The sequence below is a fragment of the Anguilla anguilla genome, chromosome 14 (genome assembly GCF_013347855.1).
Source record: "Anguilla anguilla isolate fAngAng1 chromosome 14, fAngAng1.pri, whole genome shotgun sequence".
NCBI lineage: Eukaryota > Metazoa > Chordata > Actinopteri > Anguilliformes > Anguillidae > Anguilla > Anguilla anguilla.
Window position 1 is genome coordinate 25,023,789 of NC_049214.1, and position 24,857 is coordinate 25,048,645.

The window sequence follows — 24,857 nt, forward strand, 5'->3', positions numbered from 1 at the left end:
AGTGTTCACAGACAGCGGCCCCGAGAAGCAGAGCCTATGCTTCGGGCGCTACCACCCCGCGCGATTTTACACGAATATTTCCAACCCTGACTTTAAGCCGCCGACCGGAAAAAAATGCAGCCGGCTAACGCTTTCAATGTTCAATAGCTCCCAGACAATAGGGCCTAGGACCATCAAACCACTGCTAGAGTGTTCACAGACAGCGGCCCCGAGAAGCAGAGCCTATGCTTCGGGCGCTACCACCCCGCGCGATTTTACACGAATATTTCCAACCCTGACTTTAAGCCGCCGACCGGAAAAAAATGCAGCCGGCTAACGCTTTCAATGTTCAATAGCTCCCAGACAATAGGGCCTAGGACCATCAAACCACTGCTAGAGTGTTCACAGACAGCGGCCCCGAGAAGCAGAGCCTATGCTTCGGGCGCTACCACCCCGCGCGATTTTACACGAATATTTCCAACCCTGACTTTAAGCCGCCGACCGGAAAAAAATGCAGCCGGCTAACGCTTTCAATGTTCAATAGCTCCCAGACAATAGGGCCTAGGACCATCAAACCACTGCTAGAGTGTTCACAGACAGCGGCCCCGAGAAGCAGAGCCTATGCTTCGGGCGCTACCACCCCGCGCGATTTTACACGAATATTTCCAACCCTGACTTTAAGCCGCCGACCGGAAAAAAATGCAGCCGGCTAACGCTTTCAATGTTCAATAGCTCCCAGACAATAGGGCCTAGGACCATCAAACCACTGCTAGAGTGTTCACAGACAGCGGCCCCGAGAAGCAGAGCCTATGCTTCGGGCGCTACCACCCCGCGCGATTTTACACGAATATTTCCAACCCTGACTTTAAGCCGCCGACCGGAAAAAAATGCAGCCGGCTAACGCTTTCAATGTTCAATAGCTCCCAGACAATAGGGCCTAGGACCATCAAACCACTGCTAGAGTGTTCACAGACAGCGGCCCCGAGAAGCAGAGCCTATGCTTCGGGCGCTACCACCCCGCGCGATTTTACACGAATATTTCCAACCCTGACTTTAAGCCGCCGACCGGAAAAAAATGCAGCCGGCTAACGCTTTCAATGTTCAATAGCTCCCAGACAATAGGGCCTAGGACCATCAAACCACTGCTAGAGTGTTCACAGACAGCGGCCCCGAGAAGCAGAGCCTATGTTTCGGGCGCTACCACCCCGCGCGATTTTACACGAATATTTCCAACCCTGACTTTAAGCCGCCGACCGGAAAAAAATGCAGCCGGCTAACGCTTTCAATGTTCAATAGCTCCCAGACAATAGGGCCTAGGACCATCAAACCACTGCTAGAGTGTTCACAGACAGCGGCCCCGAGAAGCAGAGCCTATGCTTCGGGCGCTACCACCCCGCGCGATTTTACACGAATATTTCCAACCCTGACTTTAAGCCGCCGACCGGAAAAAAATGCAGCCGGCTAACGCTTTCAATGTTCAATAGCTCCCAGACAATAGGGCCTAGGACCATCAAACCACTGCTAGAGTGTTCACAGACAGCGGCCCCGAGAAGCAGAGCCTATGCTTCGGGCGCTACCACCCCGCGCGATTTTACACGAATATTTCCAACCCTGACTTTAAGCCGCCGACCGGAAAAAAATGCAGCCGGCTAACGCTTTCAATGTTCAATAGCTCCCAGACAATAGGGCCTAGGACCATCAAACCACTGCTAGAGTGTTCACAGACAGCGGCCCCGAGAAGCAGAGCCTATGCTTCGGGCGCTACCACCCCGCGCGATTTTACACGAATATTTCCAACCCTGACTTTAAGCCGCCGACCGGAAAAAAATGCAGCCGGCTAACGCTTTCAATGTTCAATAGCTCCCAGACAATAGGGCCTAGGACCATCAAACCACTGCTAGAGTGTTCACAGACAGCGGCCCCGAGAAGCAGAGCCTATGCTTCGGGCGCTACCACCCCGCGCGATTTTACACGAATATTTCCAACCCTGACTTTAAGCCGCCGACCGGAAAAAAATGCAGCCGGCTAACGCTTTCAATGTTCAATAGCTCCCAGACAATAGGGCCTAGGACCATCAAACCACTGCTAGAGTGTTCACAGACAGCGGCCCCGAGAAGCAGAGCCTATGCTTTCGGGCGCTACCACCCCGCGCGATTTTACACGAATATTTCCAACCCTGACTTTAAGCCGCCGACCGGAAAAAAATGCAGCCGGCTAACGCTTTCAATGTTCAATAGCTCCCAGACAATAGGGCCTAGGACCATCAAACCACTGCTAGAGTGTTCACAGACAGCGGCCCCGAGAAGCAGAGCCTATGCTTCGGGCGCTACCACCCCGCGCGATTTTACACGAATATTTCCAACCCTGACTTTAAGCCGCCGACCGGAAAAAAATGCAGCCGGCTAACGCTTTCAATGTTCAATAGCTCCCAGACAATAGGGCCTAGGACCATCAAACCACTGCTAGAGTGTTCACAGACAGCGGCCCCGAGAAGCAGAGCCTATGCTTCGGGCGCTACCACCCCGCGCGATTTTACACGAATATTTCCAACCCTGACTTTAAGCCGCCGACCGGAAAAAAAATGCAGCCGGCTAACGCTTTCAATGTTCAATAGCTCCCAGACAATAGGGCCTAGGACCATCAAACCACTGCTAGAGTGTTCACAGACAGCGGCCCCGAGAAGCAGAGCCTATGCTTCGGGCGCTACCGACCCCGCGCGATTTTACACGAATATTTCCAACCCTGACTTTAAGCCGCCGACCGGAAAAAAATGCAGCCGGCTAACGCTTTCAATGTTCAATAGCTCCCAGACAATAGGGCCTAGGACCATCAAACCACTGCTAGAGTGTTCACAGACAGCGGCCCCGAGAAGCAGAGCCAATGCTTCGGGCGCTACCACCCCGCGCGATTTTACACGAATATTTCCAACCCTGACTTTAAGCCGCCGACCGGAAAAAAATGCAGCCGGCTAACGCTTTCAATGTTCAATAGCTCCCAGACAATAGGGCCTAGGACCATCAAACCACTGCTAGAGTGTTCACAGACAGCGGCCCCGAGAAGCAGAGCCTATGTTTCGGGCGCTACCACCCCGCTGCGATTTTACACGAATATTTCCAACCCTGACTTTAAGCCGCCGACCGGAAAAAAATGCAGCCGGCTAACGCTTTCAATGTTCAATAGCTCCCAGACAATAGGGCCTAGGACCATCAAACCACTGCTAGAGTGTTCACAGACAGCGGCCCCGATAAGCAGAGCCTATGCTTCGGGCGCTACCACCCCGCGCGATTTTACACGAATATTTCCAACCCTGACTTTAAGCCGCCGACCGGAAAAAAATGCAGCCGGCTAACGCTTTCAATGTTCAATAGCTCCCAGACAATAGGGCCTAGGACCATCAAACCACTGCTAGAGTGTTCACAGACAGCGGCCCCGAGAAGCAGAGCCTATGCTTCGGGCGCTACCACCCCGCGCGATTTTACACGAATATTTCCAACCCTGACTTTAAGCCGCCGATCGGAAAAAAATGCAGCCGGCTAACGCTTTCAAAGTTCTCCACTAGTGGCACCAACGCACTCGTCGACTTTCGAAAGCATCGTCGTGCATCGGCATGTATCCGGATGCAGACGGTCTTTGGCAATTAGAAGCTATTTACAAAAATGGTCGACAGGTATGACATCACAGCCAGGCTGCGCAGTAGGTTGCTATAGCACATTGATGGAGGCAGTCACCACCAGCGTACAGCTAGCAAAATACACTTTAATGCATCATTAATTACTGACCTCATTTCCAGACATAAATTTCAGTTTTTGGATAACTGCAGACGTCAGCATGGCAATAATTCATGCTGATATGATTTCATATATCAGAGTCTAAATTATTAATTCACTCCACCGGGGTCTCCCGCCGTTGCAGCGCCGAGAGGTTTGATATTTATTTCGGTTGGGTGAAGAGCGGGCTGAATTATGCACAGCGACGTTGTGACTAGCGGCCTACGCGAGGAGACTGGCCGAGCCTTCGGTAATAATGTCTGTTATTGCCATTCGGGTTATTTCAGCTGTTCAGGCACGGGGACCCTGCTACAGGCCGTTGTAGTGTAGTATAATGGTTAGAGAACTGGACTTGTAAGAGAAAGGTTGCGGGTTTGATTCCCAGATTGGACAGTGCTGTTGTACCCTTGAGAAAGGTACTTAACTTGCTTCAGTGTATACCCAGAAATGTACATGGAGAATGTATTAAAATAAAAAATAAAAATGATGTGTAACTTGCTCTGGATAACAGTGTCTGCTAAATGCCTGTAATGTAATAGAGAAATACATAAGAAGTGAGCTACATGCTACACGCCACTTCCTATGTTCACTGTGTATATACTGTATGTCTATTTCTTCACACAATGCTTCTAACTGGGACTTATGTGAATAATGTAACAGAGTTGATAAGATGTACGGGTGAATTTCCCTTTTAAGAAAATAAATACGGCACCCTTCCCATGTGTAAAGCAGCCACCTTAGTTTGAACTCAGTTTTGTGTAAGAGAAGAAATTTTAAAAGAGACTACATAATTTAAACCTTATATTGCCCAGTGTACTCAATCTGAACATAAAGATGAGGCTGTTGGTGGGAAACGGTTTTAGTTTTTTTTAACGTTTAGTTCTTTTCTGAGAAGTCCAGCTACATATCAAGGAATGCCAGAGGCAGTAAATCAAGTTGAAACACAGGAATTCCTGAAATCTGATGAGCACAAATTTCACCCTATTCTAAGTACCTTATCTCCTGTTGAAATAATAAAAAACTATATCATAAAAAGCTGCACCTCAAATCAACTTGTGTACCTGCTGTTTTTGAGTTAGTTGCATAAAAACTACTAACACCTCACGATAAATCCATCAGGATAAACAGCTGTCTGCTGACACACTGGAGAGGGTCGAAAAAGAGGAACATATTTTACTGTGGGATAGCAGGGCGCCTGGGAGGGGGCACAGGGCAATGAGGGTAAGTGTCCTGGAGAGCTGACTCCGCGTTCTGGTGTGGTGGGAGGAGGGGTTTGGTCACACCTTCATGCAATGTTTTCCCAGCGAGGGTCATTCTTCTACAGTCTGTAAACCACGGCTCAAGTGAGGGAGTGAGGGGGCGTATTTCAACATCTGACCATCCCAGAAGCCCCACCAACACGCTGCTGCTGCCGCTGGTCATGTCTCTCCTTCGGCCGCTGGTCCTGTTGTTCTGGGCTGGGCGGCAGACCAACATGCAATTAGCATGGCATTGCGTAATTAAGGCTTGTCTCGCAAACCCTGCTATTACCATATTACCATTATGCTGCTGGAGATGGGGTTGGGGAACCTGGGAGAGTACAGGGGAGCCAGGCACTGAAAAAAACAGGGCAAAGATAGACCCTTCTGCCAGCAGTGTCCCTGCACAAATAATAATAATAATAATAATAATAAAACACACACACACACACACACACAGTATGATCCAGACATATAAGTTTATATTGCTGTGGTTCTCACATAGAGGCTAACGTCAGGCTGCTTGACTCCTGTTGAGTGCTGGGGGAAATTGCCATGGAAGTGGACAGTGGTCTCTACACAGCACAAAATGCTCGAACCTGAAACTGGAGCCAAAGTCCTCTATTTGGGACCGTTGTGTGGAGACCTGGGAGAAGACTTGCTCCACCGGAGAGAGGTATGGTGCTAGCTGATGGACAAAATAAACAATCACTGACGGACGGAACAACAACTTAATTCACAGACTCTGCATCAAATAATTTGTTTAAAAAATGTTGAAGATATCATATTTACATTTTCTGACGAAAAATGACTTCAAGTAATGCTTTCGACAATCTGCAGAACTATGACACTAAACTGCAAGCAGACATCTCTTAGCGACGCGTTCATATACGTCATTTCCTGTTGAACGGTAATGACCATGGTTTTTATGTGGTCAGCCCGCAAAAACCGAACGTTTACAAATTTCTGTTCCTTTAAGCACGCCCGGTCTGCCCATGTTGACTCAAGCGTTGGTTTACAGCTAGAACTCCTCCTCTGTATTCTAATCAAGTCCTTCTCTTCCTTACTCGGTTGCGAGACCAAGCGAGCATACCTCCGCACTTATACTTAAATGTGGAGATAAACTTTCCTTTTCTCTAATCTTTAAGGGCTTTTGTTATAGAAAACACTATTCAAATTACCATCACGTACATTATGTTACTCAAATTATAATTGCTGGAACATGGATAAAGGAAATTAGTACGATAACTTAATTCCGACACATGAATCTAAGGGAATTTTAGGCTAATAGCTAGCTGGCGAGCTGGATGACCGAGTGTTTTTAGTCCTTATTGTGCTTTTTTTCTTGCAGGAAGTAACGGCGCAAAACTTTGCTGTTTCGCCTTCGAAAATCTATTTGAACTGGAAATATGAAAAAACCACGTCTGGATTTTAATGGATGATTTTCACATCTGTTCTGTTTTTTTCCCTCTGCGTGGTTTGTTGTGAATATAACTCGGAATCGCACAGGGAGCGTGAGTGCCGTTGTTGGACCGTTGATACTCTCAAACTCGCTGCTAAGACGCGCGGGGTATAACTTACGTTGCAAATCTGTTTGCAAATGGTGCATACTAGCTATTCAGATTCTCAACGGTTATTTGATGGCTTGATTGAAAATGGATCTAGATTTAGACATGGGAAATTTGGAGTTTTGTGCCATGCAGTTTAAATCGAGGATTTGAAATCGTGGAAGCTGAGAATATACGAAAGTTAAGGAGTTTGACCTAAGAGAGCTGCATGATATTTTCTTCGACTGTTCACGTGCAACGGATTGCAAATTTATCAACATTTCAGACCTCTGGATTACGATCATTTCTTTTACAAGATGCCACAACTTAACGGAGGCGGCGGAGACGATTTGGGAGCGAATGATGAACTAATTTCCTTCAAAGACGAAGGAGAACAGGAGAAAATATCAGAAAACGTTTCGGCTGAGGGGGATTTGGACGACGTGAAATCCTCTTTGGTAAACGAATCGGAAATCAACAGCAGCGCCTCTGATTCTGAGGTATGAGTAAATATCGAGCCATTTCTTTGGCGCTGCAAACAGTAACCTGGCGATTTAACAGTTATAAAAACCACAAACACCTTACATAACAAACGGATAGATTGAATTGGCAAAAGTTGTTTTTCACCTGTTGTCTCCTTGTTGCGTACAGCAAACTGAGAGGCGCCCTCAACCAAGATCAGTCCTAGAAAGTTACGAGAAGCAGAGAGAGTACTATGCCGAAGGTAACTATTAAGAATCTTTTATTTTCCAAAGTGTTTTATTGCCTCATCATCTTTACGCGTTTCTACCAGTTCTCCCGTTTCTCTTCCCTGTTAGCATTAAGAAGACAGCAAGATGGAGGCTTTTTTAAGAGCCCCCACTATCCTGGCTACCCGTTTCTAATGATCCCGGACCTAACCAACCACTACCTATCCAACGGGTCCCTGTCTCCCAGCACTAGAACGGTGAGCGTCATTTGCTAAGCTGTTCAAATAGCTGTCGACATTAGCTTCAATTTCTCCGTCGATTCATTTGGTCATAGATTGGGCTATTTATGTGGCTAGCTGATAACCACTGTCAAGTCGTTGGCTGGAAAAGTTGCCTGTGACAGCGCCATATTCCCTCTGAAAGTGGCCTCTACGGCAGCAACCGGCCCTTTGTTCGTTTCGGAATGTCATTCTCCTCTGTTGGCAGATTGTTGGCTAGTATTGCATTAGAGTATTCGCTTATAGGTACATATTTTTATACGTGGGGATCTTTTCTGACGTTTGACATCGAGCAAAGTCCATCTTAATGTATTGTTTCAATGTGTTCTTTGTGGAGAGAACGAACCTACGATTGCTGGAGAAAGTTTTGCGACTCGTGTGCCGTAGCTGTAATATTCCCCGAATGACTGAAGTAGCCTGAGACGAGTGTCGGGTTTTACGAGCGAGTTAAATAATTTCATGCACACGCAGACCAGCTATTCAACTGTGGCAGTGGTGATATTGTTGTGGTACCACAACGCGGAACCACTAACCAACCTACTAGGGCACTTTGTGTTCGTTTATCTCTTGAATTGCATTTAGTCTGAGACTCTGAGTATGACTGAAAAAATCCACGCCCAGAAGTTAGTGATGCCATTGTCTTTAACTCACGGGTTCTTAAAATGCTTGTCATTAAACTCTGCCGATTTGAGACCTTGCGTAGTGTACACAATTGATTGTGCATAATGATAACACAGACATTGAAGCTGGAAACGTGGCCAGACAGAGTTCATCCGTCCTTTTGTTAGGAGGAATTTTGTTGTCCGTCCTGTTCATATTTTTGTCCATTGCATTAGCTACCCTAAAGCTTGATCAACAAGGTACATAATGTTTTCTTTTTCATCTTCACTTTTGTTGTCTGTTTTACCTTGTAGGATATGCATCTCTTAGGCTATTTGTTCATATTAAATAGCAAGCTGTGTGAAAAAAAAACAAAACAAAAACTCTATTGTTTGAGGACTGGTGTGAGAAATGTATGAAGGCTGATATCCTTAGTTGGGATAAGAGATAATGTTTAAGTTGAAGTCCTAAAAGTCGCCTTGTATTTTATAGGTGTTCACACAAAAGCAGCCACAGCTGCACTTGAAACATTCTTGTGTGGGCTCTCTCAACATTACTGAGTCAGCCTTACTTAAATCAGTGGTAACAACCCTGTTCCTGGAGCTCAACTGTCCTGTAGGTTTTCACTCTAACTCTAACAATGCACACCTCATTCAACAGCTAGAGATCTTGTTGAGCTGCTTATTAATAGTCAGGTGTGCCAAATTAGGATTGAAATGAAAACCTACTAGACAGGAGATCTCCAGGAACAGGGTTGGTTACCACTGACTTAAATAATATAGGCTACAGCAAACAGTTTAGCTTTGATAGTGTACACTTGCAAGGCTTGTAAAAATTAGTTCCTAGACAAAAAATAAGCCTAACGCACTTTAGCCATTAATGGACTGGGGTCACTTTTTGTCCAGATACCATCTAATGTTTATGGATAATGCTCTTTTTATTTTAGTCTGAAAACAAATATTAAATAAAAGTGTATGCAATGTAAAAGTTTTTCCCTGGCTATTTTTGGCTTGATTGCTTGTAATAATTTATGAAATGAACTGGAAAAATATGAACACTGTATGGATATGGGTTGGTCAGATGAATGGCATTTACATTTTTGCATGTGAGGCTTTAATGAAAAGGGGGGAGTGGAGTGGTCTAACCAAAATAATAAACGTATCTCCCAACAAGGGACATGAGTGCTGTAACAATTAGGCTTGTTTCTCCAACTGAAACGCATGCAGCAGGTCTCATTAACAACGCTGAGTGTTTCCTCTTGATGGCTTAACTGTGGGTGTCTCACTAACCCAATGGCTGTGATTTCTCCCCTATGCAGTGGTGACTGCTGGTTTTTTTAATTTTTTAATTTCCATGCCTTCGAGCTCCGGGAATTTGGCAGAGTTGGTGTATCAGTTCAGTTTTCAGTGATGCACGTGGATTTCTACTAAGTCTACTAATTCTGGTTACAGTTCTGAGACTTCAGTGCTTTCCCATGGCTTTCAGTACACAACTGCAGATTTCAGTTTGACACTTTGTTCATTCCCTCGCTAAGTCTATATTGCCAATAACGATTCTTTCCGTTTCTATGTCTAAGATCCTTATTTTGAAGTTTTTTTCTGGCTGTCAATAGGACTGTATCATGTTTATTTTTTAACTGAGAGGATTGTGCTCTGACACAGGCAATCCTTACCCAGATTATCTTACCTAGTCGTATTTTTGGAATGGAAACTGACGCAGGCCAATTCTGGTAGATTTTTTCAAGGTTAACAAATATTTAATTGCATATGTTTTGCTTGGTGCTGCAGTTTTCAGAGTCCTTTAGTTTTAGGGTTTTGGGTTTGGTAGTTTTAGGGATCCCACTGATTCTGGAAATTTGTAATATTTACATTTAAAAAAAATATTTCAGTTTTCTTATCACTTCAAGGTACTTGATTTTCACTTCTTTTATTAGTTTTTACAAAACTCCTTTTGCATAAGGAACAGAAATCTTTCTCTGTGTAAGCCTTCCGGTTTTCAAGTCTGTGACCTTGGATTTTTTTCCAAAGCGCACAGTCTTCCAGTTAAACTAGTTACGTTGCAAAGCTGGGGTTTTACAATAAAAAAAGGCGACTCATTCTCTTACAAGACGATCCATTTAGAAATATGGGCCTTTAGAACTCTGAAAATTGCCCTTGAAAAATGAGCCAACGTTTCCACGGGCAGCGCTGTAGAACTGCTATAGTGTCCCGGGCCTACTGTTACTTTTTTTTGGCAGACGTCCCGCTCGCCCCATTTCTGCCGTACGTGGGGTCGCTCCCAGCGTAGCCCACGGCCCGCGCTCCTCCCGAACGTGCCCCGCGACGGCGCCGATCCGCGCGCTTCTGCTCGGGTTGCGTAACCGTGGGAGACCGCGTGCCGCCGATTGACGGGATCTCTCGACGCTCCCCGTGACGGGCTGTCAGACGAAGCCGGGCGCGCCCCACCGCTCTGACAGCTCGGAGCTTAGAGGGGGAAGAGAGGCGCTCATCTCCGTGCCCTTATCGTGTCAGATCTCAGTCACTGTTTTATGGGCGACCGAACGGGGCTTGCCATGCCGAATAGCTTGCGGAAATTCAGAACAAGGCACAGAGCACAGAACAAGCTAGCTAGTTAAACTTGGATGACCCCGCTAGCTTTAGTTTTTTTTCTTTCTTACCGATTGAAGTGAATGCCTGTTTAGCAACTGAGCTAGCTGACAAACCGATATAGAAAGTATTCTGCCTTGATGGCTAGCTAGCAAACCTCTTGAGACCAGGCAAGTAGTAGACACTAGTCTCTACTCCAAGTCAGGTGCCTAAGGATCATACTATTCGCTTGATTAATTTTCTATTATATAAAAAATATGTTTTGGATTCCATTGTTTTATTTTTTGTGGGTTTTTTTTTCCCTGCCTGCCAGCCATTTTTTGGGGGATTGAGGGGACCAAGGTGTAGGAGTTCTCAGTTTGGTCTTAGAATAGCTCGCTGAATGTAAAAAATAGGCGGGTTGGGAGTGGGGGGGTGTGTGGGGGGGGGTGGGGGGGGGCATGCTTTCCTGGAGCACTTTGTAGTCTTTGCCTCATTCTGATGGCTTCATTCCCCTCTATATTGAAGCTAAATCCTGAGGTTTGTGGAATGCAGCTGCCCGTCTGTCACGTCAGGGGAGTCCGCGACAGCTTTTAACACCCTTCACCATCGGCAAGGCTTTGTGGTGCCCATGACACGGAGGGCAGTTGCTCTTGGCAGTTGCAGATTCATAATTGGCCTTTGGCTGTATACTCTGCTGCGATCAGAAGAAGTTCAGCTTCTTCTGACGTTCGCTGGTGGTTGGCAAGACAACATCTGAGAATTTGCAGGCCGCCACAAAAACCTGGCCAATCACTGTGGAAAGTGGGCATGGACTTTCGAATGAAGGTTTTTGGAAAGTTACTAAAAAATTTGGGCACAGATTTTATGTAATTTATACAGTACTTTTTTTTCTCCCGTATCTGAATATCTGCTCAGACATTCTGAGTACTGAATACACGGTCTCCCAGCTTATTAGTGACCTCCGTTCAGGTAATATCCATAAAGAAATACTAAAAGTTGTCGCTATATCTCGGAGGATTCAAAGATTATGCAGTACTCCATCCCCTCAGTAGGAACAAATTGGAGGCCGGTGCTTCGACCAAGGGACTTGCTGCTTGCAGCTTATATAATTACTTTCCCAGTGTAGTGCTGTTTCCGGGGCAGTTGCAGTTCCAGCCGTAAGTGCAAACTCATTGTTGTGTTACACATTGGACGCGCTTATCGAATGTTATTTGATACAGAATGGAACTCTTTTTTTTGCGTAAGTGTGTGAGGTCAGTGTTTTAGCGACCCTGTCATAATCCTGCCGTGACCCCTTTTTCCTCAGCAGGGCAAAGGTCAGATCTCATTGTGTTGAAAATAAACATAAACCTGACCCCTACTTTTGGCCGCAACGGGAAAGATGGTTGTACCGGCTGAATTACTTAATGTAGCGAGATGTTCAGAATGGTCAATTCCAGTTGTGAAATGCCAAAAAAAAAAAAAAAATCACCAGGGAAATTCCCTTCACTTTCACTGTCAATCAGCAAGGCCCCAGTCAGACAAAGTAGTCGGACAATGGCTGGCATGCTTCGGTCATTTACGGTGAGCGGGGTTTTTTAAAGCTGTTAAGTGCACGCCGTCTCTTCACCCCTAACAACGGGCTACGGACCCACTGACCTGCGGAGGTTTCAAAACAAAGTAACAGGCTTGGGGGGAAAGCCGGACGTGTCATTCGATACAGCTCTCCAACTTGTGGTAAGCAAAGCACAGACTGCCCTTTTTTCCCCTCAGCCGAGCTTGACTCAGCTGTTTGCTGCTGAGTTAAATTATTTAAAGTGTTTCTGAACACAATGGGATAGAGAAAGTACTGGGAATGGGGGAGGGGGGGGGGGGGGGGGTTGAGTAATGTCAGTTTTTAATAAGCAAATCAATAAAACCAGCTAACAGTCCTGTTTCGCAGAAGGAAAAATGCCACTAGCGCGGATGCTGAGGTTGAGTCATAAACATAAACAGTGATGTTGGCTGTGTTGCTGGAGAGCAAACCAGCATAAAATTATGGACATTAAAATGTTTTTCTGTGTTTGTCGATTTTTGCATGTTGTATCGATTGGATCGGATCATTGCCCGTCGAACAGACAACGCCGATTGGGATCAGTCCATCAGTTTGATTTTGGGCTGCGAGGCTGGAAAGAGGGCAGTAGGTGTTTAGCACAAGGGTGCCTGCCTGTCTTATTCCCTGCCTTGCTAAGTAGAGAGCTCTAGGGTCACATCTGCGGGCTGAAGAGGTGCAAAATACACAAACGCGTAAGAGCATGCGCATACCTGCGAGTCTGTGTGTGCACGTAACAAAATCCATTCTCCTGTCAGTCCTGGTCAGTAGCGTCTGGTGTAAGGCTGTTGGCCCCGTTCGCTAAAGGCGCTTTAGAATCGCCAGGACGATGGGCTGAGTGAATGACCTAATCCCGATGCACTGCAGCGGCTGCTTGGAAGTAATGTCTGCATTTCGTGTTTGCGACATGCGTCCATGTTCATGAGGTACATCCATTATCGTCTGAAGTTTTATTTATTTTGTTGACCCTGCCTTTGTTTGTCCTCTGATGGTCGTGCTGTGTGTAAGAGCTGAGAGCGAGCGAGAGAGAGAGAGAGAGAGATGTAAACAGTGGCGGTGTCAGTCTGTCTGAATGGGGATCTTCCCACATAAACAAACCGCACTCAGGGGAGGGCAGTACCTGTCAACGCACAACGCTGTCTGCACACTTCAGGGACGGCGGGAGGGGGGTAGAGGGAGGGAGGGAGGAGGAGGGAACGGGAGGGGGGAGGTGAAGGTAGCTGGAAGGGACGAAGGCTGATGGAGGAGCGAGAGAGGTTGATAGAGGAGGAGCGGGTGGTGCTGTGGTCTTTCACCGCCAAAGTACATTGGGACATTGTCAGAGTTTGGATTGCCGGGTTCGACGATGAAGGAAACCTGAAAACAAGCACGCGAACGCCGCATAAATCCTGCTCTGTAGCTACCCTTCTTTCATTTCCCGCTTTTTGTGCATTACAGGGAGGATTCTTGTTCTCTTTCTGCCAGAGGAGGGTATTACAAAATCTAAATGCGTTTAGTAGCTCTGTGTCAGTTTAATTTTAAATTCCTGTTTTGAGATATCTTTCTCTGTAAAGTGTCCCGAGTGCTGGAAGTGAAAGCTGAGCAAGTGACTTCTTCAGAAATCACGATAAAAGACTTTAGCTAAGTTAGTGTCCTTCCGTTTGCGCAAGTTAAGCTCTTTCAAACTGAGTACACTGTGGGAAAGTGGGAAATACAAAACGGGATATAAAGTTATGTCTTTATGAGTAAAAAACATTGGTCCTGTGTTCTTTGTTCTTGAATAAGAAAATTTAAGTCATGAGGAACCTCATTTCTTTGTTTTGCACCGAGCAGCGCAATGTTATTTTAGTCAAAGTTATTTCGCAATGCGATGGGCCCGTGTCTCTGAACGTGTAGGACACTAGAATATTCTCTTTGGTAGCAAGGAGGCTCACCCTGGACATGCCACTGTTTTCTGGGCTATTCTGAACCCTTCTGGATTATTATGAGCCTTTATGAATCATGAGCTTTCTGTCTGACACTTGCGGACATAGAAAAGCCCAGGAGTAATCGCACGTCAGCCTCCGTGCCAAGATTCAGCGTGACGTGGATGCCACGGGTCCAAAGTGGTGGCTCGGAACAGGTGACGACTCTGCTGTTTTTTCTTTTCTTTTTTCCTGGAGCGAGGCCCGTGGGAAGTTTAGCACGGAGACAGGAAGTGGAACTCCCCGGGCCAGGAAGGTGGAAGAGCGACGGCCTCGGCGGGAATTTGTCGCGCCCCGTCGTATCGCGCCCCCCCAAAAGGAGCTCCCCGTGCTGAGAGACACCGTTTCCCCCCCCCCCCGGACTTAAAGAAATGGCCGCTCTCTCTCTTAATGGCCCTCGGGGTGAACGCCCCGCTACATGCCAATAAAACCTGATTGCGCCGGGGCGGGGTGGGCGGGGACGGCTGGCCTCCTTCATCGCTCTGGTATTTATAACAGCTGGCTCCAGTTAAGGCCTCGCGGGCGCCACTTCCTGGGGCCGAAGGAGACCGCGGGGGGTGGGGTGGGGGGGTGGATGGATGGTAAGAGCGAGGTAAACGGTAAACGAGAGAGTCGGGCGGCAGGGTGGTATAATGGGTAAGGAACTGGTCTTGTAACCTAAAGGTCGCCGGTTCGAATCCCCTGTAGGACACTGCTGCTGTACCCTTGAGCAAGGTCCTTAACTTGCATTGCTTCAGTGTATATCCAGCTGTATAAATGGATGCAGTAAAAAGTTGTGTAAGTCCCTCTGGATAATAAGCATCTGCTAAGTGGCTGTAATGGCTGTAAAGGAGTTGGGTTGAGGGAGGAGAGAAAGAGGGAATGGGGAAATGGATTGAGAGAGCATTCTCAGGGGATCGGACGAGGTCGTCTTCCGCGTGTATTGAGCCTCGGCACGTACGCAGACTCGTCCGCTTGAGTCTCGGTACACCTGTGAAGGCGTGAGATGGGCTTGGCCTTGGCTGCATGCCCAACTCACTCCTGGCACTATCACAACCAACGGGGCAGGTGTCTTATCTCGACCAATCAGAGCCGGCTTTTCCAGCAGAGTGGAGATGACCTGAATAAGCCCTCGCCTAAGTGTCATAAACGCTTACGACGTTCCAACGGCAAAAGGCACGAGGCTTCTGTTTTCATCCTCAGCCCTTTGCTTCTCTTGAGAACCCCTCAACTTTAAATTTTCGGTTTTCTTGGCTTGTGTTCACAGCACATCTCTAAATCCATGGCCACGCTGAGCGTTTCAGAGAACTTCTCAAAGTTTTCGAGGGTCGACTGACACTTGTGGGCCTCTCTGTTAGCTTGTTGGTTCGGTCGCCCATGCTAAAGCAATAGCCTGTATCAGTTTTGCCGCTTATCAGAAGATAGCTGAAAGGGGTTGGGCGATGTGGCTCTTCCTTTCCCAGAGGGATTGCTCAATAGAAGGGGAGTTGAAAGTATGCAGGTGTAGATATTTCCTTGTTTTAATCTTCCACCTGTTTTCATAAAAACACTGCTCCGCCTAGCAGAACAGCTGCTAAGACAAGGCCACAAAACGCCATTTAGTGACATCACCAGTGAGCCTGGAATGGCTGTAACTGGTAAACAGGGCCTGAATGCTGTTTGGCTATTGGGGCGTAAGTTCCTCTGCGGATTTCAGGCAGTCGTGCGGACGGCTGTTCTGTGGGCTTTGCTTTGTCTCTGGACCCGAGCCTCCTTATGATGGCCTTCTACCGAACGGGACTCGTTAAGTGACTCAGACTCCCGTGGAAGGCAGTTTCATTCCACCCGAAAGGCAGATTCTTCGCTTTAGCCCGTAGGATATTTCATTAGGATTAATGCTCTAAATGCCTTTTTGTACAGGCCCGCGTCTGCCTTTATGGGGTCCTACTGCTGATGCTACCGTTGTGTAATGTGTTTCGGCTCTTTCTGTCCTCGATTGCTCGCTTCCGTTTTTGAACCAGAGGAAAGCACCTCCATTTTGCGTGTCACTCCTTGTGTGCCTAGAGTTTGACACCGAACTTGCTGTTAACAGTGTTTTAATGCTGCCCTCTCTCCAAATGACACAGTTTGGAAGCGCTGTCCTCTGATCCATTGTCATGACAAGAATAGGAAGTAAATGAAATAGTTTGTCATACAGTTAAAATATAGAGAAACCTGATCTGCTGTGGCTCAGAGTTCCATATGAATGTCATGTTCCCTCCAAACATGTTTTCCCGCCTCCAAACGAGGTTGGGTGGGGGGTGCAGTGATCGTAATCTTCGAGTTCTGTCTGGGGAATGTGGAGGGGTCCCTCTCTCCGTTCCGTCCACCAGCCCGTCCCCGCCGCCCCATCACAGCTGCGCGGAACGCGATATGGATCGCATTAACCCCAAAAGCCGTCGTTTATAATTCCCTTCTCAGGCTGTAAATCCATGTTATTGCGTTCCCTACAGCCTCCCCTCCCCTCCCGCTCTCTCTCTCTCTCGCCATGCATGCACACGTATGCGCTGCTTTTTCCTGACTCGTGTATGGTGTTTGTTGCGGCTCAGCCTTAATTCTCAGGTGCAGACGACCAACAAGCTCGGCCCTCTTGTCTTTTCCGAAAATCCGGACCGGACCAAATACGTCCGTTGTGCGCGAATGCCTCCCCCTCCCTTCTCCACCTGAAACTATGGGGTGCAGAATATGAAAATATTATCGGCCGGCTCGCTGTATTAGTAAGCACAGAGCATGAGCCTGCAGAGCTGTTCAAACGACGTAGTCTCTGTATAGCTTTGCGTGGGCGTTGGTCCGGTGGAAATTCCGGTATGTTATGGTGTAACCCCGCTTGAGGCCTGAGACTGATATATGCGTACGCCCTCTTGCAGTGTTGCTAAGCGCCGTGTGCAGCTTCATCCATCCTTAGAACCCTGAGGTTCTCGCGCTCCATCTCGGCCAGGTAAACTAGTTGACTCTGTTTGGCGTCGCCCGCCGATGACTCAGAGGCCCGAAAGTGGCCCTCGCGGCTGGGTTTCGAGTCGGGGCGGTGACAGGCTGGCTGGCCGGATTCCGCTCCGACGCCCCGCTGTCGTAAGCGGGGGCACGAGAAGCTGGCCGGGATCGCGGTCCGACGTGTGCCGCGGTCGAAAAACTGCCAACCCCTCCCCCGCCTTCGGGTTCTGCAGCTTGTGCGAACCGTGACACGAAATGGAGGTTTCTGGAAGAACGAGGCGGTCCTTCCCTTCACTCCCGTGGTGTAGCGAAGCGCCCGCGGGCTCTCCTGTCGCGCAGACGGCCTTATGCCCTCGTCTCTCTGTGGATAGAGCCAGGAGCGAACTCGCACCCTAAGAAACCAACAGGCCGCGAACCTTCAGAAAACCTGACCGTCCCTTCTGCCCTGGCGAGTTGCGCCGTGGTCGTCTTCCGAACGCTCGAGCGGACTTTGGGGGCGTGTCTCCGTCCGACCGCTGGCCCGCTGGTTCTGTCGGCTCAGTCACCTGGTCCCCTGGTGCCTGCGTTATCCCCCGGGGGTGCCTGGTCGTAAAGTGGGGCCTAGAGCAGAGGGCGATTTGTGGGCTTAACCTCTTTGTTAGGCTGGGATTTTGGCATGGGGGGGGCGAGGTGTGGGGCGGGGGGGGTGTGGCGGTGTGTCTGGAGTGTGTTTGGGTGACCTTTAGGACGTGCCGTCTGGACGTTAGGCCATTAAAGTGAGGCCGAACAGGCAAAGCAGCTCAACGCAAACACGGGCGGAATCTCCGGGGGGTTTGGGCCTGAACTCCGCTGAGTGGGTGGGCGTGCGCACACGCGCGTGTGTGTGTGTGTGTGTGTGTGTGTGTGTGTGTGTGTGTGTGTGTGTGTTGCACACGTGTAAGTAACGTGTGGATACAGTCCTGTGCGCGTGCACACGTGCTGTGTGTTTTAACATCTGGCTTCTGGCTTTCTAAGGACCCACTTCAGTTGTAGCAGGTTATTGTGCTGAAGTATTTAGTGGCCTACACGGGTAATATTGTGTTTTTATATTGTGTTTTTTTTTTCCTAGCCTGGGGCTAAGCTAAACACAGCCAGTCTCTTTCCCTGCTCGTTAAAACCCTCGCCAATTTCAGCACCTTTTACTGCCGTGTTTATGGGCCTGCTTTTGGTCACATGGTACTGGGGAGTTTATAATGGAACTGGAAGGGGTTTGTGTGATGTTAGTAAATATAGTGTTGGTGAAGAGTGATCATCTTCATAAAATTTTTTTTTTTGAAAGGGAGGGGTGTGTTTTGGGAGCGCATTTCTCCTGGCCCCAGAACAGAAGTGGTCACCCACGGGTTTGCGGCGCATGACACTGACATTATCCGTTTGTCGTGACCTCAGTCGCCAACCTCTCTGGAATATTCTGGAATAAACCCTGAGATGGTTGCTTCGAGCTATTCTGGCTGAAAGCCTGACAAAATAAGTAAACTACATAACTAAGTGGAAGAGTCTCCATGTAGCCTATTGGGAAGCACTCAGCCTAAAGTGAAAATATTACTGTTCTCCAAGTTGGATGGGGGTTGGGCTCGGTGTTGGGGGGGTGTGTTGCCATGGCGATGTGTTGTAAACTCGGGCTGAGTTCCTGCGGTCCTGTGTTACCTTACCGGACCGGCGCCAGGTTCGCGGGCGGGGAAAAAGCGCTGGGCAGGGTGGTAATTGACTGAATGGGCGGTTAGGCCTCTCTGCGAGAGAGACCGGCTCTTTCCAGCCTCCTCATTATTTCCTTGTGGTTCTGATTATACCTTTTATGACCCACCATTGCGTTCCCATTATATAATGGCGTAGTCATTCTTAGCAGTGCGCTCCAGGTTTGTGTGTGTGTGTGTGTGTGTGTGAGAACGTTCTGCGGTATACTGGCACTACGAAGTACTGTCTTACCAAAATTTACTATCCTTAACCAACCCTAACCCTAAAACTGTGCAGTACCAGCATTTTGCAATTTCAGTAGCTTATGAAGATGCTCCTGACTGAGATGATTGCCATCCAATGGAAAATAAATACTGTGCCTTTAAGAATTGAACGGATGTTGAGGTAGTGGGCGTGGCTAGTGGCCTGTGAGTGTGTCTGGCAGTTTGTGTGGGAATGAGTGAGAGGAAGCCTGTCGCAAAGCTTTGCTGCGGTGTTCAGTTTAAGGCCTACGAGAGGAGAATTTTTCCAGTGGCCTCATTGCCTCCGTTCGTTTTCAGCGAGAGGCGATTTGTTGTGTTTGCAAGGCATGTTGGGATGCGGGGCGATGTGAGGCGAGCCGGCGAAGCAGCCGGACGAGGAACACGCCGCCGGGGGAACTTCGACCCCGAGTAACCGATCGGATTAAAGATCCAACATGAAGATTGTCCCCCGTGTCAAATTTTATTTCCCCATTCATTCCGTAGTTTTGTCAATGAGGACATGTTAATAACATGGCAATGACGGCATATTTAGTGCTGAATTTAATACATTCGTATTCACCAATAAGTTTGTGCTCCTGTGCTGTTTGTTGCGGAGGTGCAAGCAACAAACCAGCTTATTAATGTCCCGTTTAACAGAAGGTCACAGAAAATACACACACATTCAAAAAAAACTCTGACCGGCGCGGAACAGTGGACTGAATAAAAAGGAAGAGTCCATCACAGGAAGAGTCACTGCACGCTCCCAAGTGCCATAACTTTATTAACACCAAAAAGCAAGGAACGTTTTGAGCCTTGTGGCTCTTCGTCAGACTTACACGTTACATGTGGCCGTTTTGCACTGCACAAAAACGTCTCTGGAACCGTCCGTACCCGGAACTATCCGGAACTTTGGCAACTTCTTGGACGCTTCTTTCCCGTTTCTGTTTCCGCCAAACTTCGAGAACTGCGACAATGAGAACTTGTCAGGAAATGACAAAGAAAATAGTTGTTTTTGCATAGCCTGAACTTCCCTTAACGAAAGGTATTGTGAGAAATTCTCTCGACTGTGAATGACTTGGTAAAAATATGCGGAGTTACTGCTTCCGAACAGGAGGGGGGTGAAATGGAAGGAGCGGTCAGCCTCACTGGCAGGATCGGTGAGGCAACATTCCCTAAACAGAGCGTGAAACCTAGCCACGCGTTTACCTTTTACTTCCTGCAATTCTACCTCTGCGGTTGTGCACCTAATGCGTCACTGCCAGCCACTGTCCCAAATTTTGGCTCGCTGTTTCTCCCACTGCCAGTCGGAGGCTGAGATTCGCAAAACCCAGCCGTCTGTGAGCTCGTCACACCGAGAGTTCTGAGATGGCCTCTTTCGGGTCGCGACGAAAGAATCGTTGCACGGTTCGCAAATTTTGTGTTGCGACTGCAAAATCATGGCACGGTGTATATCCAGCCCTAGACAACACTGGTTCAGTGTGCTGTGGCAGTTCTAGAAGCTTTCTTAGAGTGAGAGCGGACTCAGTCATGTCACAGTCGTGTCCAGAGACTTATACCTCTGCGCAGGGTTACTGTCACCACATCCAGCCGTCCTGCGTTTAGGCTAATGTTTTCAGATACGGAAATGTGCATTCGGCGTACGTGCAGTAGAGCATGCGTCTTTATCTAGAGGCGTAAGGAATGCTGGAAATGCGAGAGGGAAGAAGCGATTGCGCAGGGGTTTTAAACGGTGACCTTTGACCCACTCGAGTCTGGCTATCAGACGCAGAACAGGGCTAGCCGCGGTACCGCTGTGGAGTGTTGATGGCTGCTAAGCGCTAACCGTTTCTCTGCTCAGTTCTGCTTTGCATTGCCTATGCGGCCCAGTTATTTACATCACTTCTCTTTTTGGTAGCTGTAAGTTGAACACCGCTCGCGTCCAAACCCAAAACGGGTAATACGGACACGCCTCGGCGTCGGCACGCACAGTGAGCTCATTAAGGCCGGCTTAATTCGGCTAAAAGGAGAAACACGTTCGCCGTTGCGCTCTCCTGCCCGAGAGAGAGAGCTTTGCTTGCTTTTACCTGGGGCGTGTCTGTGGTTTAAAATTCACACGCGGTTGGTATTTTAATTATTTGGTTTTTTTTTTGGTTTTTTTTCAGCCCAGCCTGTATTGAGCCGTAATGGCGGCTCTCCCCGGGTGTCACTCTGCCGTTGTGTGTTTCTGCGCGATCGCGGCGGCTCTAAACTACGCCTGCGGGGCAGCCGTGGCAGGTTCTTGGCTGCCGCTGTCTCGAGGTCGGGGAGGTTGTTTGGCGGTTAATGGGTTAAGGATCAATAGACTGGTGGTGTGGAGGGTTAAGGATCAGCAGACTGGTGCTGTGGAGGGTTAAGGATCAGCAGTCGGGTGCTGTGGAGGGTTAAGGACAAGCAGACTGGTGCTGTGGAGGGTTAAGGATCAGCAGTCGGGTGCTGTGGAGGGTTAAGGATCAGCAGTCGGGTGCTGTGGAGGGTTAAGGACAAGCAGACTGGTGCTGTGGAGGGTTAAGGATCAGCAGTCGGGTGCTGTGGAGGGTTAAGGATCAGCAGTCGGGTGCTGTGGAGGGTTAAGGACAAGCAGACTGGTGCTGTGGAGGGTTAAGGATCAGCAGTCGGGTGCTGTGGAGGGTTAAGGACAAGCAGACTGGTGCTGTGGAGGGTTAAGGATCAGCAGACGGGTGCTGTGGAGGGTTAAGGATCAGCAGACGGGTGCTGTGGAGGGTTAAGGATCAACAGACTGGTGCTGTGGAGGGTTAAGGACAATGAGACTGGTGCTGTGGAGGGTTAAGGATCAGCAGTCGGGTGCTGTGGAGGGTTAAGGATCAGCAGGCGGGTGCTGTGGAGGGTTAAGGATCAGCAGACTGGTGCTGTGGAGAGTTAAGGACAAGCAGGCGGGTGCTGTGGAGGGTTAAGGATCAGCAGTAGTTTTAGCGGATGCTAAGGATGCGTTTAGTGGCGGTTACTGGTTTATGGACAGGTAAAGTTAAGTGTGTCGCGTGTAGTAGCTGAATGTAGTAAACTTTTATCGCGTGATGAATGTTTGCCGTGTGTGACATGTTTGGACAGGTATTGTCACTTCTTAAGCCCGGCCTCATTTATGATGTGCCCCCTTTGACCCTTTCTCTGTCTGTTTGTCTTTCTCTCTCTCTCTCTCGCTCTCTCTGTCTCTCTCTCTCTTTCAATCAATCAATCAATCCATCAATCTTTATTTATATAGCACATTTCATACAGTGGCTGTAGCCCAGTGAGATGCACATGACCGAAAGACAATGCTACAAAAACAAAAGTAAACAAACAGAGGTGAGCAAAGGTACAAAAAAAGCAAAACAACCATTAAAATAATAAGAGTAAAAGAATAAAACAACAATAGATTAATAAAACAACGAATGACGAGGCACCTTAATTAAAAGCCAGTAAAACAACAATAGATTAATAAAACAACAAATGACAAGGCACCTTACGTAAAAGCCAGGCTACAAAGATATGTCTTAAGGTTTCTTTTAAAAATGTCCACAGAGGAGGAGTCCCTCAGATCCTTAGGCAGACTGTTCCAGAGACTAGGGCCACGGTGGCTAAAAGCTGTTTCCCCTTTCTGTCTATCTCTGTCTGTCTGTCTCTCTCTCCTTCTCTCTTTCTCTCTGTCAGTTTCAGTTTGCTTTATTGGCTGTACAATCACAGCTATATTGCCAAAGCAACACATACAACACACAGGAACATGTAAGCTCCATATGTGACAAGCAACAAGTCTGACCTGCAGAACTCCCAGCTGACATATTAAAGGGCCCGGTAGCATTCCAGTTTGTTTTGAGTATTAATAGATGCGTCCCAATGGTGCAAATAAGAGCTTTTGAGGTGATTGATCATTTTGGTTAACTTTAATTGAAGGTGTGCTTGAGGTGATGTCCTGAAGCTGACTGATAGTAGTGTTGGTCTGTTCAGTGAGCTTCAAGGCTAGCTGGGTGAGGGGGCTCTTTTCTCTGTCCTGCTCTTGGCATAACGGGGCTTTATGGTGGAGTGAGTTTGGATTACTACTCATGAAATGAGCCCATAATTTTAAAGCCCATTTTTATATATTGGCAATTATTGGATGAAAGCCAAATTCTCCCCTACATGCATTGTTTGTGGTGTTTTTCTTTGTAATTAAAGAATAATTTGGTAAAATTCCACATGCAGGGATTCTATAGGGTGCTTTTCCCATTTGGGGTGATCCTGGTTGGTAATGGGACCCCCCACTTCATGACCATAAAGAGCAATTGTTCAATTGCACTTTAAAATATTTAATCCGAATTTTAATGAGTGGGTTTAAATTATAGGGCCTCTTCTTTATGGTGTAAAAAGCCTTGCGTGCCTTCTCCTTCAGTGTATTCACTGCCAGGTCAAAGCTCCCTGAAGCACTGGTAATCAGACACAGGTAAGGATACTTAGTGGTGTGTTCAAGGATCCTGCTTCCTGAAGTACAGTGGAACTTATTTGCCTGAGATCTACTGTAGCTTATTTCCAGAATGACATGACTCTCGTCTTATTCGCATGTCACTGTCTGCCTGTCTCTCTCTCTCTGTCTCCGTTTCTCTCTCTCTCTGTCTGTCTGTCTGTGTCTCTCTCTCTCTCTCTCTCTCTCTCTCTCTCTCTCTATGTCTGTCTCTCTCTGTCTCTCTGTCTGTCTCTCTCTCTCTCTCTCTCTCTCTCTCTATGTCTGTCTCTCTCTGTCTCTCTCTCTCTCTCTCTTTCTCTCTCTCTCTCTCTCTCTCTCTCCCTCACTCTCTCTCTCTCTGTGTCTCTCTCTCTCTCTCTCTCTCTCTCTCTCTCTCTCTCTCTCTCTCTCTCTCTCTCTCTCTCTCTCCCTCCTTAACAGCTCTCATAATGAGGCGTTATTGTGACAGGCGGTTCTGAGGTAACCGGGGCCTGGGTGTCTGGCTCATGGGCACACGTGTCTGGCCGTGTTTGAGAGTAACTGGTCTCACAGGTTCCGCGGCAGCCTCCCGGCAGCAGATCAGATCAGCGCCCGGGGGGGGGGGGGGGGGGGCAGGGGGGGGGACGACCTGCGCTCGCGGCCAGGGCCCCGACTCACTCCCAGCTATCAATTACAGGAACGCTCGGGGTACATACAGGTCACAGAGTAGTGACTAACCACACCCGGCTATTTCTGTCACTCATTCCTAACCCAACCCCCCCACCCCCCACCCCCGGGCCTTTTCACCTCATTCCTCATTAACAAAGAGGTACAAAGTCTATAAAATGGTGAGTGGTGTGTGCCCCCCCCCCCCCCCCCCCCCAACCACATCATCTTTTTCTTTTTACCCCTGAACCGAAACCCTTGTATAAATCTAACAGAGGTGTGAAGCACATTTAAGAGTTTGGGGGCAGCGCGGTGGTTAGCGCTGTCGCCTCACCAGAAGGAAGAGGTTCTGGGTTCGAGTCTCGGGCTGGGCCCCAATCCTCTCTGCTTGGCGCTTGCTCGTTCTCCCCGCGTTCGCGCGGGTTTCCTCCGGGTGCTCCGACTTCCTCCACCGTGCCAAAACGTGTAGCCCAACGACTACAGATGAAATTAGCCTCCCTGGCTAACTATGGCACATTTACACAAATGCCGCTAATGTTTGTATAATCTATTACAATTAAATAATGCTGTAGTGGATTTAAATAAAGTTTTTACAAACACACACACAGACAGTATGTGTGTATGTATGCATTTGTTTAGCCAGAATAATGCAGATTAGAATCCTAGCAGGGATACACTTGTTCTTTGAGTGATGGGCTTATGCAAACATACGTGAGTAAACATTTTGCTAAGATTTTTTTTTCTTC

At 48.0% G+C, this 24,857-nt stretch overlaps 1 long non-coding RNA gene and 1 pseudogene across 1 annotated transcript; one reads left to right on the forward strand and one right to left on the reverse strand.

Moving 5' to 3' along the window:
• Nucleotides 1–4,639: 4,639 nt before the first annotated feature.
• LOC118213333 lies at nt 4,640–5,905 on the reverse strand. The gene is made up of 4 exons (XR_004762394.1): nt 5,777–5,905; nt 5,584–5,672; nt 5,285–5,341; nt 4,640–5,203 (listed from the first exon to the last, which is right to left on the reverse strand). It is a non-coding gene; the product is annotated as an uncharacterized LOC118213333 (long non-coding RNA).
• Nucleotides 5,906–5,930: 25 nt separating this feature from the next.
• Nucleotides 5,931–24,857, forward strand: part of LOC118213332 — a 34,507-nt pseudogene continuing 15,580 nt past the window's right edge.